This window comes from Oreochromis niloticus, linkage group LG7, assembly GCF_001858045.2.
Source record: "Oreochromis niloticus isolate F11D_XX linkage group LG7, O_niloticus_UMD_NMBU, whole genome shotgun sequence".
Classification (NCBI taxonomy): Eukaryota; Metazoa; Chordata; class Actinopteri; order Cichliformes; family Cichlidae; genus Oreochromis; species Oreochromis niloticus.
The window spans coordinates 45,159,736-45,174,093 of NC_031972.2; the positions used below are offsets into that span (position 1 = coordinate 45,159,736).

The 14,358-nt window shown below is 39.8% G+C and overlaps 1 protein-coding gene across 5 annotated transcripts in view; it reads left to right on the top strand.

Annotated features, from left to right (window-relative positions):
• Positions 1-14,358, top strand: part of peak1 (pseudopodium-enriched atypical kinase 1) — a 106,688-nt gene that overhangs the window by 36,689 nt on the left and 55,641 nt on the right. For 4 of the 5 annotated variants that reach the window (XM_025908551.1, XM_013272786.3, XM_005453105.4 and 1 more), the window contains one exon: positions 13,323-13,399. The gene's annotated coding sequence lies outside the window, so the exon portion shown is untranslated. Of the gene's footprint in view, positions 1-5,684; positions 5,708-13,322; positions 13,400-14,358 lie in introns of those variants that run through there. The other variant, XM_025908552.1, reaches the window with a different exon arrangement.

Sequence of the window (14,358 nt, forward strand, 5' to 3'; positions counted from 1 at the left end):
GTAGATGTGAATTTTCAGCAGACCTGGGAATACATCACTGCCTCACCAAATCCCATCAAATCATGACTCTGGAATGTCAGAAATTGCCAAAAAAATAAATAAGAGGGATTATGAGATTCAGTCCACCCTTCCTTCTGTACTCTCAAGAGAAACTTGTACACATAACTAACAAAGCCGAGCCAAGCGTTAGCCCCTCCCTCTCTTTTTTCCCTGAAATTATTGATTGATAGCTAAACCTTGTTATTCACTGTGCCGTTAAAATAGACTTTATGATCCAACAACTCAATAAAAAAAAAAAACTGATTTATTCAGGTGATGGGTAAGTTGCCATTGAGAAAAAAGAATGGGTCATGCCTCACATCCATCACCTCTTTTATTGCTGCAACACAACATGTAAAAATGAAGTCATTATAATGACAAATCTGTGATCGCTTGAGTCTTTCTATCTGGAAACTGGGCAGCTGATGGTGAAGGACAGAGCAATGGATGATCCAGTTTTGCCCCCCCACCCCCCCTTCAGTCTCTCTGATAAACGCTCACAAACACGAAGATATATGAGGATGACGAAGCGGGAGATGTGCAAACTTGCGAGGGTGGTGATGAAAAACAGCTGTTAGGGGAGGACGGTGTTTGCGTGTGAATACACACATGACAGCAATATTTATGCAAGTAGCAGCTCCTCACATACAAACACAATGTTCGCAGATGAAAGGCGGTAAACCTTAATGGCAGGTTGGCCATACATATAATGGTGTCTAACCACAGGCATTTTTCTTGGAAACCGTTTAACATCAAATATGCTCACCGGCTGGTTTACAGGACTGTGCAAAAGTCTTGAACCACTCCTTCTTTCTTAATATTTCAATTTGAAAATAGGATTTACTGAAACGTGCAAACAAAAATGGAAATGCAGCATATAAGGTGAAACAGACTTTGTACAATACAAACACGCTTGAAAAATCAATATTTGGTAGAACCACCCTTATTCTTCAATACACTCCAAACTCTCTTAGACAAACTTTCTTGTAGTTTCTAAAGGTAGGCTAAAGGTAGGCTTCAGGAAAGGTTTTTCAGACTTCTTGAAGGATATCCCAGAGCTCTTCTTTGGATGTTGGCTCCCGTTTGTACCGCTCCCTGTCGAGATGATCCCACAATGCTAGTAACTGCTACCTGCTAGAAACAAAGTGCCTAAAGATACCATTTAAAAATGGTTCATTACTGAGTTGCCTGTTATACATAGACACAACACTGGTTTCATCCCGAGACTAAGGTGCCTTTTTTATGTTTGGATATGGTAAAGTTAAGTTGCTCAAAATATTAAAAAAACACGGAAAAAGAGATGTCCAAATGTCCAAAGAAAAACAGGCTTTCAGAAAGCCTAGAGAACTATTGCTCAGAAGCACTTTAGCAAATGACAAAGTCTGGCTCCTCCGAAGGAAAATGTAAAGAAATGAGGTGTTCCTTAAAACTTATACTATAAAGTATTTTAGAGTATAACGGTTAAATTCAAGAGTCACTGGATATTCTGAACTTGGGAGTACATCTGCTTTAAAATATAGAAACAAAAAAAATCCAGCATATTAGAAATTTGTTGTTTTAGTTTCTGTAACATTTGAAAGAAAAGAAAAAAAGGAGGTAATTGGAAGGTTTATAAAGTAAATGTAAAGGTTGTTCAGATTCCCTTACAAGTATTAATCAAACAAGCATTCGTCAGGATGACATTTGATGACCTCCCTTGAACCTATAATAATGAAATGGCCAAAGACAACTTCTGATGGAAACTCAGTCATTTTATTTAATAAACAGGCCTGAAATGTGATAGAAGCACTCGGTGTTTGAACACTCTGTTCAGAAAAAAACTTCAAAAGTTACTCCTAGTAGACTTTCAAGGGATAATGAGTGAAGTTATCAGCTACAGTGAAGTCAATTGAAGAAAAGAAGTGTTTTCTTAGCCATATTTTAGTTCTTAGACCAGCAATACTTCCTTAGAGATATCTTTAATCTAATGTGTGAGACAGAGGAGCATCAGTGAGGCCTCCTGCTCGATTCACATTTTTTTTCTTTTTTCTTTTTTTTCCTCTTTTTGTTCGTTTTTTTTGTGAGAATGTCTAATTACTGACAACTCTGTGGCTCAATTTCATTTATAATCTTCTGTCCTACTGGCTCCATTCCTGGCTTTATCTTTTTTGGTTTTTATTTGCCTTCTCTGCACACCATTACTTCAGCGATCAACCTTTGAAATAAAGCCTAAGAATTGCCAAGGCTGAGCTTTACTTGGTTTTCCTCCTTTCCACTTTCAGTTTTAATATTTACTGATTATTAATCTCATAATAAAGTGCATGCCATCAAGTACATATTTCAGTGACAGCTTAAATCCCATCCACACTGTAAACCATTGTAAAAATGTCTACAGCTGCTCTAATTTCATAAAATACGTTCCAGTTTTTGTCTCTCTTTATAAACAATGCCCTTGTTGGTCCTTAGATTTATCTAAAAATTCACCCTGGCCCTTGAATATAAAAGGCATAAGGTCCAGATGTGAGCACAGATGATGGGTCCCTGTAGACCTCACCACATCAGCTGCCAACTGCACTGACATCTGCATGCAGAGTACCTTTTGTGGTCAATAGGAAATGGCCTCTTTAAGCTAAATTAGTAGCGCTGTGCCATTGAGACTAAACACTGGAAAAAGCTGGTAGGAAACTGTCTCTCTTACAAACATCATATAAATGGTGAGGAACGTTCAGTCAGAATTCTCAGCTTTTTTTTGCTTTTAAAACAGTCATAGCGTCCACTTTATTTTAACTGTCTTGCAATTCTCACAAAAATGAGTTACTGTGGAGGCAGCACTGCAAACTAGGCATTTGGGCGATGGAATATACTGATGGGTTGGGACTCTTGAGCCGCTGATGTGTTGATGGCCGTGCTGAAGACTTCCCATTCTTTGGACAATATTTGACTTGGCAAGGAATGCTGAAGTAAAAGCAACTGGTTACCTTGTCACAACCCCTAAAGAGAAACCAGTGGTAACATGGTCTTAGCGTGGGTGTTTGCTTTTTGCTGATTGAGTAGACATTTTGTGTATTACTTGAAGATTGAGTGGAGTTCACTGCACTGAGGCGGTGTCAGTGGTCAGTGGTTATGGCCTTGCAAAGCTGAATAATTGGAGAAAATTGAGGCATAATTTTTTTTACTTTTTGCTGTATTTTGCAGTGGGTGCATTGGCTAATTTCATCAGCCAGAGGTCTGACACATGTTCAGTTTTACAGTTTTCCATCACTCAAGGCATGCCATGGTACTTTGGAGGAACGTTGTTAGGCCGAGGAGTCATGCTGATGCATTTCTTTGAGTTATGACAGATTTTCTTTATTATGACTGAATATGAGAAAAACTGAAACATGTTCTTAGCATGTATTTTTTCTTAAAGGTTCTCAGACTGTTTATCACCCGTTTTATACACAATAAAGATAGTATTTTTAAATATAGATATTATTTGTAAATGTTATGCAATGGTGTGCTGGTTTAACCCACTTGAAATTGAATTGCACTGTATGTAGCCTGTAAACTAAAATGAGTTTGACACCCCTGTCATAGCTGTCGAGTGGATAATCGCTTTTCTGGACCTAGAAATGAATTTTCTAATAAAAGCATGCAGATATTGTATGTCATGCATATATCAAGTTTGAGGTCTTGGCCAAAGGGGCTGATGTACTTAAGACTACTGCTTGTGAAGAAATGGGTTTCAAGTTTGACTTTGAATAATTATCCATAGCTTTGCTGAATCATCAGAAGTTATTTTATTTTTAGTCAATGTAAGGAAGATGGTTTGCTATAGTTTTACTGCAAGTAATGTCTGTACTCTAATCCACCGATGAAATATAAACTTGGTAAGAAAATAAATCTTATCCTGTTGCAAAGCCTGTTTTCCCCTTAAATTGTGCCATATTTGGAACAAAAATGCATTTGTGGGTTGAGCAGCAGAGTTGAGTATGTGGGTAGCACTCATGAAAAACTTGCCAAATCTTCTCTGCCAATCCCAAACAGCTTATTCTGCTACTGACTCTTGTTCTGAGCTCCTGGTGCCCCAGGTGCTGCTAATCAGGTGCCTGTGAGCATGGACCGTGCTACAGCTGTCAGTTGGTGTCTGCTCCAGGCATGTCATGCTATGATCTGGATAGGTCCTGTGCCACAGGAAAACTTCAAGCTGATTATCTGCAAAACCAAGTTGGGTTGTTGGAGTGAGTCTTAGTACCGTCTCCAAGTTCCATATAGGATCCTGTCAGACAAAGTGGGTGTCCTAAGAAAAGACATCAGAAAAGGACAGTTTCCTCACCCTGTCAGCATGTAGGAACCTGCCATGACTGACCTTCACTGTCAGTCCCATTTGCAGTGGTGTTGGCAAACTGAAAGCATGAAGGAAAGTTATGCTCAGCAATGAGTCCAGATTCTGCCTACAGCAGCCGGATCACAGGATCAAAGTGTAGAGAAGACGCAGAGACCATTATACTCATTGATGCACTGATAGGGTAACAGTTTTTCGTGGAGGCTGTGTGATCGTGTGTTGACCAAGCTTGTGACCAGCATGAGGAGGTGGTGCCAGGCTGTTGTGGCTATGTATGTTTCTTCCACATGCTGCTGAGGCTTGCGTTTGTTAAATAAATAAACTATAAATTGCCAGTGTTTCTTCAGGCTCCAATCTAATAAACACCAAAGAAATAGTCAAACACCGATTCCCTCACTTTTTGTCCTAAGTTCTTTTTGTTCATTGTTATTTTGTTTCAATATGGCTTATTTAACTGACCTATTAATACATTTTATAGAAACTAAGGCGACTGGAGGTTGCCAAATTCTCAGGAAACTGAAAAGTCCTACTCTGCGTTACTGATTTCCTTCACTGGTTCATGCCTTTTAATATTTTATAGTACTTGTTTAGAGTGGGGAGATCACTTTCACAGTCTAGACTCATTCACTTTACAAACCATTTGGCTACTGAAACATCTATTACATTTGTAAAACAGACCAGAGGTTGCCTTTGTCGGAATCAATATCAGTGTGTGTGTGGTGGGGGGGGGGGGGAAGATGACAGCTGCTCGACTCTGTCCCTGCCTGCAAAATGTAAAGGTTAAGAGGCATCATGAATTTGATAGGCCTCTTTGGGAATTCAATTCTGCTGGGAGGATCCAGCTCAGCCTCATTCTCTAATTTCTTCCCTTTTTTTATCATCTTCCTGAACAACATGAGGAGTTCTTTGCTGGCCTGGAAAAAGGGACCGTTGGGGACTGAATATGAATTACTTCTTCAAAGAAGAGGGGGAAAGGCCAAGTCTATCTTGCCTCTAGCTGTCATTCTCTTCATTTTTTTTTACCCTACACATTTTTTCTATTTTCCACCTTCTCATCTTTAAATGTAAAAAGCCAAGCTGATTACATTCTCACTGTCATATATGTGTCCTCTCTTTTTCCTCTACCAGTCTCCTTTTCTCTGCCTCTCTTCTGTTCTGTTTTGGCTCCCACATCATAACCCCCCACCCCCATACCTCTTCCCTCCCTCGCTCCTCACATTACGCTCCAGCTTTTCCTCTCTGCGTCCCTCCCTTCTCTCTCATTCATACACTGGCTTCATCTCTGCTCCATTAGTTATGCAGCGCTCTCTCTCTCTCCCTCTCACTCGTCTGCCCATCCACTGACCGGATAAACACCACTGCTTTGTAAGTAGTTCACAGTTTTTCTTGTTGTTGGTGTTGTTCACTCCCAACTCTCTCCTCTTTCACGTCCTCCAAGGCTTCAGCAACTGTTGCTGTCTGCTCAGCATGGCAGAGGCTTGCTAGCATGCTGATGTGCTCAGAAACACAGATGGACAGGGTGATCCACAGAGGAGGGCGAGCAAAGGGACAGATCAGATGAAGTAAAGGCAGGGAGCCAGAGCGCGCATCATTACCGTCTCCCGTCTTGAGTGTCAAGCTTTTGGAAAAAAGAGAGTTTGGGTGCTTGACGGGACACCCTCTAATTAAGCAAGGAAGTGTGGCTTTGGACAAGCTGGGTCACATTTTAATGAGAGCTCTTTATACACTGGAATAGCTGCAGCCTTCTTAGTTGCACAATGAGACACAGTTTCAGTGTCTCATTGCTGTTCTGCTTTACATTTTTCTGTTCATGTAATGTAAGCTTTAGAGGTCAAAAATTAAGATTAATGTTCTGCCTCCTGATATTCTTTTTTTCTGATCCTTATGAGTGTTGAATTTATCTTGTAAAATTGATTTTAATATTAGTGCCAATATACTGATTGAAAATAAATTTCAGTAATTAATTAAATAATTCAAATTAAAGTGCATGAGCTTTTTGCTCCTTGGGTCTCCTCCTCTTTATTTAATCAGAGTGCTCTGCTGTCTGCTTGGGAGTGGCATCTGTAGTAAAAGTTTTGAGTTTTTTTTCTTTAACATGAATGAAGTTTTAGTGAAACTTCAAATAAAAAGCCAACATTCTGTTGAAGTGGAGAAATGACTGATTCAGTAACCATTTGCTCAAATGTGAAGAATAAAAGTATTTGCTCAGCTGTGTTTGGAGGAGAGACGTGATGCTAATTCTGTCTGATTGATGTTTGTTTGGTGGTTTATTGGTCACTATTTTTGCTCTGTGTGTATTGGATAATCGCAGTCCTCCTCCAGCAGATTTCTGTGTCTTAGCTGATTTTGCACAGCCTGACCCCAAAAAGATGTAATTTTGTTTATAATTCAGTCCACATCCCTGTGTATTGCAAATTGAAGCCAGTATATTAAGAACATTAAATACTGCTCATAATAATACGGCATGTGTGCTTGTGTGAGGCTATTAATCATGTTCCTTAATAATCAAGAGGTGTTTTAAAAGGTGCTGAAATGTGCAGTTCTTCATATCATGTATTGCATTGCATGCACAGTGTCAGATTAGTTTGGAGTGTGGGGCTAACCTTAGCAGTGCTAGCACCAGCAGCCCTTCTTTCTTCTTGCATAACTGTCATCTGCATACTTTTCCATCGAAGTCATTTACAGCTTCCTGCCAGAGAAAAGTTCAGTTGTTTGTCGTGGCTGGGTTACTGTCTGGTGGCATTGTAATATCTTTAAAATAACCTCCAATCGTTACACTTTAATTTTTCTAATTTTATTAATCAACTATTAATTCTTGTGCCAACTAGCAAGGGCAGCGATGTTTCTCACGAATCCCTAATCAGTACAGAAATGCCTGACTTAATGGCCATTGACTGGAATCGGATGATTTCCAGCGTTCTCCAGCCACACGTTAACATGTTGTCAGTGTGTGGAAAAGTTTGCTAAAGTAAACCGTGGGGGGGTTTACTTTAGCCTCTAACAACAGACCTAAACCGACACCTAAATAACTCATTTTAAAGAGGCTAACAAAGGCAAAGTGGCTAAAACTGAAGCTATCCAGAGCTCAGAGCCAGCCACAGCCATGGTTTGAGCTAAGGATCTCAGACGTTAGGAGGAAAATTATAGAGACGAGTGAAAAGCAGAAAAGGGTCCAATGTCCTGTTATCTGGTGAATTTATAAACATTAAAGAAACAGGAAAAAAAATGTGGTGATGGTGATGTTGACGTGTTGACTTTGGGTGGTGGTAAAGTGAGAAATTTGTATGAGATTAAATTGACCTCAAACAGCAAAGGCATTTTGTAATACACTCCCATGTCCTTTGGTTGGAGCTTACATCAGGACTGTGGCCCACAGCGTGACTTTAAACTGTACACAAACTGTTCAGAGAAGAAACAGTCAGCTGGTATTATGCCTGTAATAAAATTGCTAGCACTGACCTGTAGTTTGACGTTAGCTGGGCTGCTGTGGGAACAGCTCTATGCTATGGTACATTAGAACAGCCCGTCAAGCCAATCCAACTGGCTGGAGGCGCTGCAGGAAGTGTAGGAGAAACTTTCTTAGGGGTGAATTGACAGCTGGAATGCCAAAGGTCTGCAGGCCTGTAATTGCTCCAAATGAGCAATTTGGGGACACCAAAGCTTAAAGGAGAAAATCAGTCATAAACTTTGCTTTGTATTAACTATATTTTCTACTCAATTTGCAAGTCATTTGATGAATACAAGAAGACAAAGTTTACTTGGGGGAACAAAGAGTAGTGAAATGTTCTGCATGACCCTTTTCTGAGTGTGGAGATTTCCACAAATACTCAAGTTGCGTTTTGATAGTTATGTGCTAAAACACTGCACGTATCATCGACGCGAGTAATAGTTTGCACATGGACTGCTACAATATTGAGAAATTGATGATGAACATTCTCCTGCTTGCTGGATCTGGACTGTGAAATAAATCTAGTAGTCTTTGAACTGATAAGCCTTCCAGTTTTGAGGTCATCTTGATATGCGCACATACAGGGCAAAAACACTGTAAATACTATTTGTAAAAAAATCATACAGAATGATTTTAGACTCAAAATAACAAACTTCAGTGATTTTAACTCCCACCCAACGTCTCGCCTTGAGCCATCTCGAGCTGTGCCAGTGCTTTTCAGTGAGCGCTAGCCAACAAGGAGGTTTTTCTTTCTTTCTGCTGTATCAAATGCTGCCATGCTCTTTAAGAAGACCAGATCAGAAAGCCTTTGAGCATCAGCTGATGGCAGAAAATCAGTCATTATCTTCAGAAGAACAGCTCAGCTGCATAATGGCCTCTAAACACTGAGGTTTTATTCATAAAATCCACGTTTATCTTGAGCGATTCTTTTTAGACAACTTTTGAAAGGGAGCCAGTCTGAAAAGATTAGGATTTTTCACAGAAACGGTCATATTGAGAGTTTCAGACCTTCCTTTCTTCAAGCTGCAGTCTTGAGAAATACTTTGTGTTACTTATTCAACAGTTAAAGGCCAGTCAGTAGCACGCATCTTACCACAAAGATCTGTGAATGTAACCAAAAACTGTTCTGACAGGTTTCAGTAGTTGCTTGTACACTGGTTGCACTAATTATTTGGTGTGTCTTTGACATTGTAATAAAATCTGTGAACACATTTTAGAAAAAAAAATACAAATACTGTTGGGTTTTCTTACATGATTGATATGAGAACTCTTATTTTTTTTCAGCTCTAGCTCACTTACTATGTTACCATTCACCTAAATTGGGAATAGCACTGGCTGTTCACTGTGGGGATCTGCTCAAGACCAGTCAACCCTGTCGCTCAACATGCAGAGTAACTTGTGGATAGTTGCTATGGAAATATAGGCAACATAGAGCCGGATGACAGAACGAAAGAGTAAAGCTGATACCGGGGACCATACAATGCTTTATACTGACTGTTCACATGACTGAAGCTGCTAGCCGGACTGACCTGCGTGTTTAGTGTCAGTTGCAAATTTCTCAGCCTGTGTGGCGTCAACTGTGCCGCTAAGCTCAGGATTTAAGTGGCGATTTGTCTGTGGTGTTCCACTGAGCCATGTTGTTGTGTAAAAGCTTCCTGTGTTTCTTTGTACCCAACCACAGACTTATACTATATTGAACACACCATATTTAAGAAAAACACAGGCCTTACATTTTAATGCAGGCTTATGTCGCAATCCCTTAAATTAAGTGGAGCATAACCATCAAACCTAGCAGTTTTGTACTTTAGTTTCTAGTGTTGTTGTTTAGGATATTTTCTTAACAAAATGAGTGCGCTGGTTCATAAGGCTCTGTTGAAATGTGATTGAGCAAGACAGAAGAGTTGACAGTTGTCATCATGTTGTGCCGAAAATGATTACCCATTTACACCTTAATCCCAGCTTCATGCTGGCACAGTTGAGATTAAATAACTCAAGCACTATATTGTTTACTCGAGATTTTTTTCTTTTTTTAATCTTGCTGCCAATATATATTGTTGTCCTGCTGATTTTTAGTGGTTCAGATGGGAGCTGTAGCCCAGCCTCGCTGCAGACAGTGTTAATGAGAGTGAGTCAGCAAACTGTGCTTTCAGAACTTGATTGTAGGCTCAAAAAGGTGAAGGGGATCTGGGAGGTCAGGTAAAAAAACACTATGTTCTGTGCCAGATATATCCGAGTCTGATTAACTGAGAATCTTTTGACCTGTCAGCAAATAATTTGTTGATGCCTTTGTTCAGTGGTTACTAGGGATGGGTACCGGTGTCACCGGTTCTGACATAAACGGTAGTAACCAGACGGAAAAGCAGCGCACATTTCGGTGCTTTATTTCGGTGCTTTTTTTTTCCTGAGCCAATTCTAGCCAATCATTTTACGTTTCCGAGGATAGTAGGCGGGGCCAGGTACATACGTTCTTTTAGAGCAGAGCTACAGATTAAAAATGCCCAAGGCGAAGCGGTCAAAAGTCTGGCTGTACTTCACAGCAAAAGATGCAAACTCAGCAGCCTGCAACAAGTGCTTTAAGCTGATACTGTGATACTGTCAAAGGAGGTAACACCTCAAATCTGATGAAACACCTGGCGAGGCATAGCGTTTTTTTTAAAGCCGAAAAATGCGCCGTGTTTGATAGCTTGCTGCGAGACCTCACACCGTGCACATCTACTGCGGGTGTGGTGCCTGTTATCGGACCTGGAGTTAGCAACATCCCCCAAAAACCCGAAGAGGAGAGTCCTGGCCCCTAGCCCTGTCAGTGTAGCAGAAATGATGACGGATGATGATGGCAGCAGCAGCCGTTCTCCTCTGCGTGCGTAGCTTCATGTTGTTCGTGTGTAATTAACGTTGAGTACGCTAACCACATTATTACATTAATGCATGTAAGGTGAACTAGCAACACCGTCGTAGTTAGATGCGGCTGTCTTCTTGTTTGATGGCAGATACTCCCTTCACCCTGGCCAAAAAGGCTAAAATGACCAAAGAAAAAGTGGAAAACAGTTAAACATGAGAGGTTTTTGGACAAAGTTTGTGTTTTTTCCATTGTTTAAGCACTGCTTCCAGCCAAGAGTGAGACCATATATGTATGCCCTATAGCTGCAGAAAAGACTAACATTGTTATCTTTTTACAAAAAAAACAGCTGAACATAAGAGGTTTTTGGACCAATTTTGTGTTCTCCATTCTTTAAGCACCGGTTTGAGCACCGTTTAAGCACCGGCACCGTTTCAAAAGTACCGGTTTGGCACCGGTATCGGATAAAACCTAAACGATACCCATCCCTAGTGGTTACGCAGTTTAACAGCATGTTGGATATAAAAACAAGCAAGGGTCATGTGAGCATATGAGATGCTCAATATGTACTACTATGCGAAAGTCTTGAGTCACCCGTTTTCTTTATATTTTGCTTTCAATTAATTAACCAGACTTCATGTAATTTTAAGGTGGTCATTTTCAGCCACTTTCCTGTGAATCATTGAAATATAAAGGAGACATCAACCAGTGTTGTATGTTTAGACACTTTGTTACTGACAGCCTGTTACAAAAACCAACAATTTGTTCCCGTTTCTTTTGTTAAAATGACAAAAAATACTAAATGAATTCCCAAACAGATGAATTCCCAAGCAGCTATTAACTATAAACTTGGCATATCTTGACAAGCCAAACACGCTGCCAATGCAGTAAAACACTATCTGGATAGAAAAACTCACAATGGAACACTTTCAGTCATGGATTGGCCTCCCCAGAGCCCGGACGTCAATATTATTGAAGACGTGCGGGATCATGTGGACAGAACAGAACAAAAGGCAGCCAACATCCAAAGAAGAGCTTTAAATGTCTTTCAGGATCCTGGAGATTTATTGAAATTTCTTCTTTTACTGGACTGTCTTTAGCTGTTTTACATGCAGACATGACATAACTGATTGGCTGCTGGCTGACCCAAAATTCATGGGATTGACTGAAAGTTGAATCCCTGCAAATTCCATCTGGGTTTTTTTTTTTTCTGTTATTTTACTTACCAGACTAATTGCAGTCATCTGGTCTATCTCCAGTAATGCAGTCAGTACCAGAGACAGCGTAACACAAGGGAGAAAAAGACCACAAAAGTAGTAAACAAGCATGCAGTTTGACCAATGTGACCAAGTCTTTTCTAAAACCATAGAAATGAGTCTGCTGGATTATTTAATTTGGCATCCTGACTCTGGTAATGGGCAGAAATATGTGAACCACATTTCAACTCCCAGACCCATGCAGCAGTTTGGGTCATAACTTTTAGGCTTTTTTTTTTTCTAACAAGTGAGCATACTGAAGTTTGCTAGTGTCTTTTGTTGTACTGGACCTCATAGTAGAAACAATTCAGAGATTTCTGCAATTATGATTCAGGAAAAAACATCTAAGTCCAAAGTAATGTGACCTCAAAAGTTCGCCTCTGATACCAAACATGTATGCTCTTGTATTTTATCTGTTTTTTCACAGCATAACATCTGAGGGTATTTTCTCCATCTTTTCTCCTCATCCAATTTTTGACAGATTGTTTTTTTTCCGTTGTAAAGTGAATAAATGAACAAAAAAAGCTGAGCCCCTGAGATGACTGCTGTTATTTTTATCCTCCTAAAAGAGACGCATTGTCCTCGGATGCATTGCTGCGGAGCGGTTTATAGTGATTGAATTCTTAATACCGGGGGATGCTTTTGCATTATTTTCCTAAAATTTCCTTAGTTGCATAGCAACAAATAGTACAGGCACATATATTGCACCTAATACAACACCTTGAACAAATTGTACAGTTAAATAGGGGCGATAGAATAAAGAAATGGAGGTATCAAATTCAGTTCAAGGTGTGTGGAGAAGGGAAAAAGTATGTAAGAGCTTTATTGTAAACAACATAAATAATCATAACAGAAAAAAACAGTAAAATGATTCCACAGTTTAATATTTTGATGAACTTGTACATGCATGTTGAAGCGCTTACAAAGTCAAGTACATACAGTATATCTGTAAAAGCCCAGTAAAACAGGTTAGCTTAATGCCCACAGCATACTTTTTGTACTGTTTAACAAGAAGATTAATTAAAAAGTGTTTGTCCCACTGTAGGATGAACACGAGAGACTGATGCTAAGAACAAGCCATCGGGGCGACTTGAAACTCAAACGAGTTGATATTCACTGTGTTTTCTTCATTTGTTTAATAGATTGTTGTTTATGGCTTTTGGATGACTTTGCCTGGGTGATCAGTGTACCAGTAAATCTGATATCTGCTCTGTAACACTGTGCCAGAACAATGACTTGGTCTAAAAATGAGCCTCACTGTTTAGAGATCTGCTTTAGGCAAAGCAACAAAATGCTCTCTCCCCTTCTTTTCCTCCATTTTTGTTTGACTTTGTCTGTCTTCCCTTCCCGTCGCCCACCCGTCTTTATTCCCTTCGTCACACTGTCGTGCATTTTGTTTATCTTGTCCTTCTCTGCCTTCTGTGTCTCTGTCATCTGCAGGTTCCAGCAGTAGCTGTTCTCTGCTTCACCAACTGGGACTCCATGGCTGGCAGTGGTGCTGCTTGATTCATTGCACTGTGAGTTTGCTTCTGGTTTGTCTGAGAATGACTGCGTGTGTTGGTCTGTTTGTCTCTCTGTGTTTTTCTCGTGCACTTTTCTTGGTTGTATACAACCCATACAGAATAATACACTTTAACTCATCAAAAGCCAAAGTCTCGACTTGTCCTTTGCAGTGTGTGCCTCTCCAGTGTTTTATTTGCGGTACTGTTTTGTCACTTCTTCAAGTCGATACCAAAGGAGTCCGATTTCTCCCCACGGATTGAAGTCTTTCTGTGATTAGTCTCTTATTTTTCTTTCACTGTTTTGCTATTTCTGTTCTCTGTTCTGCTTTTGTACTGAAATACTGTCTCTCTTCAAAGCAGAAACTGTATACACGCTGCCACTGTTCACAACTTGATGACTTACAGGTTGTCATATTACAGCTCCTAGCATTGCAGTTTGCTTATTAGTGCAATACTCTATCCATATTGGACATAGCATGTAAGATATCTATAACAGCTACTGTAGCACTTTTTCCTTTCATAACTGACTTTGTGCAAACTGACCTGAATAACTGAAGTAGCAGCTAATGCGCGCAGTGGAATATTAGATTATTGGTATCATGTATAGGAAGTGAAGGCATATAGATCTTCTCTGGGCATACTTGAAGATGCAAATACTCTGCTTTAATAACTCATGTCTGCTGTTTTTTCCCCACTGTGGTAAATTAAATCTCCTAGTAAAAGGTATTTAAAATATAGCCATCACCACCTCCGCCTATAAAAGTTCAGAAGCCATGAATGCAGCAGTATTTTTTTTATCTTTCGCTTTAGTGCTAGACACACTTTTTGAATTAGTCTGGTGTTGGATGGGAGATGAGCTTACTTTTTCCTTTTGGTACCGCTACTTTTTGCATTCATGCATCCGATTACCTTTTAAATGGAGGAACATTGTGATAGTTTTGAATTGATTTGATAGTAAATGGATTGTATTTAAT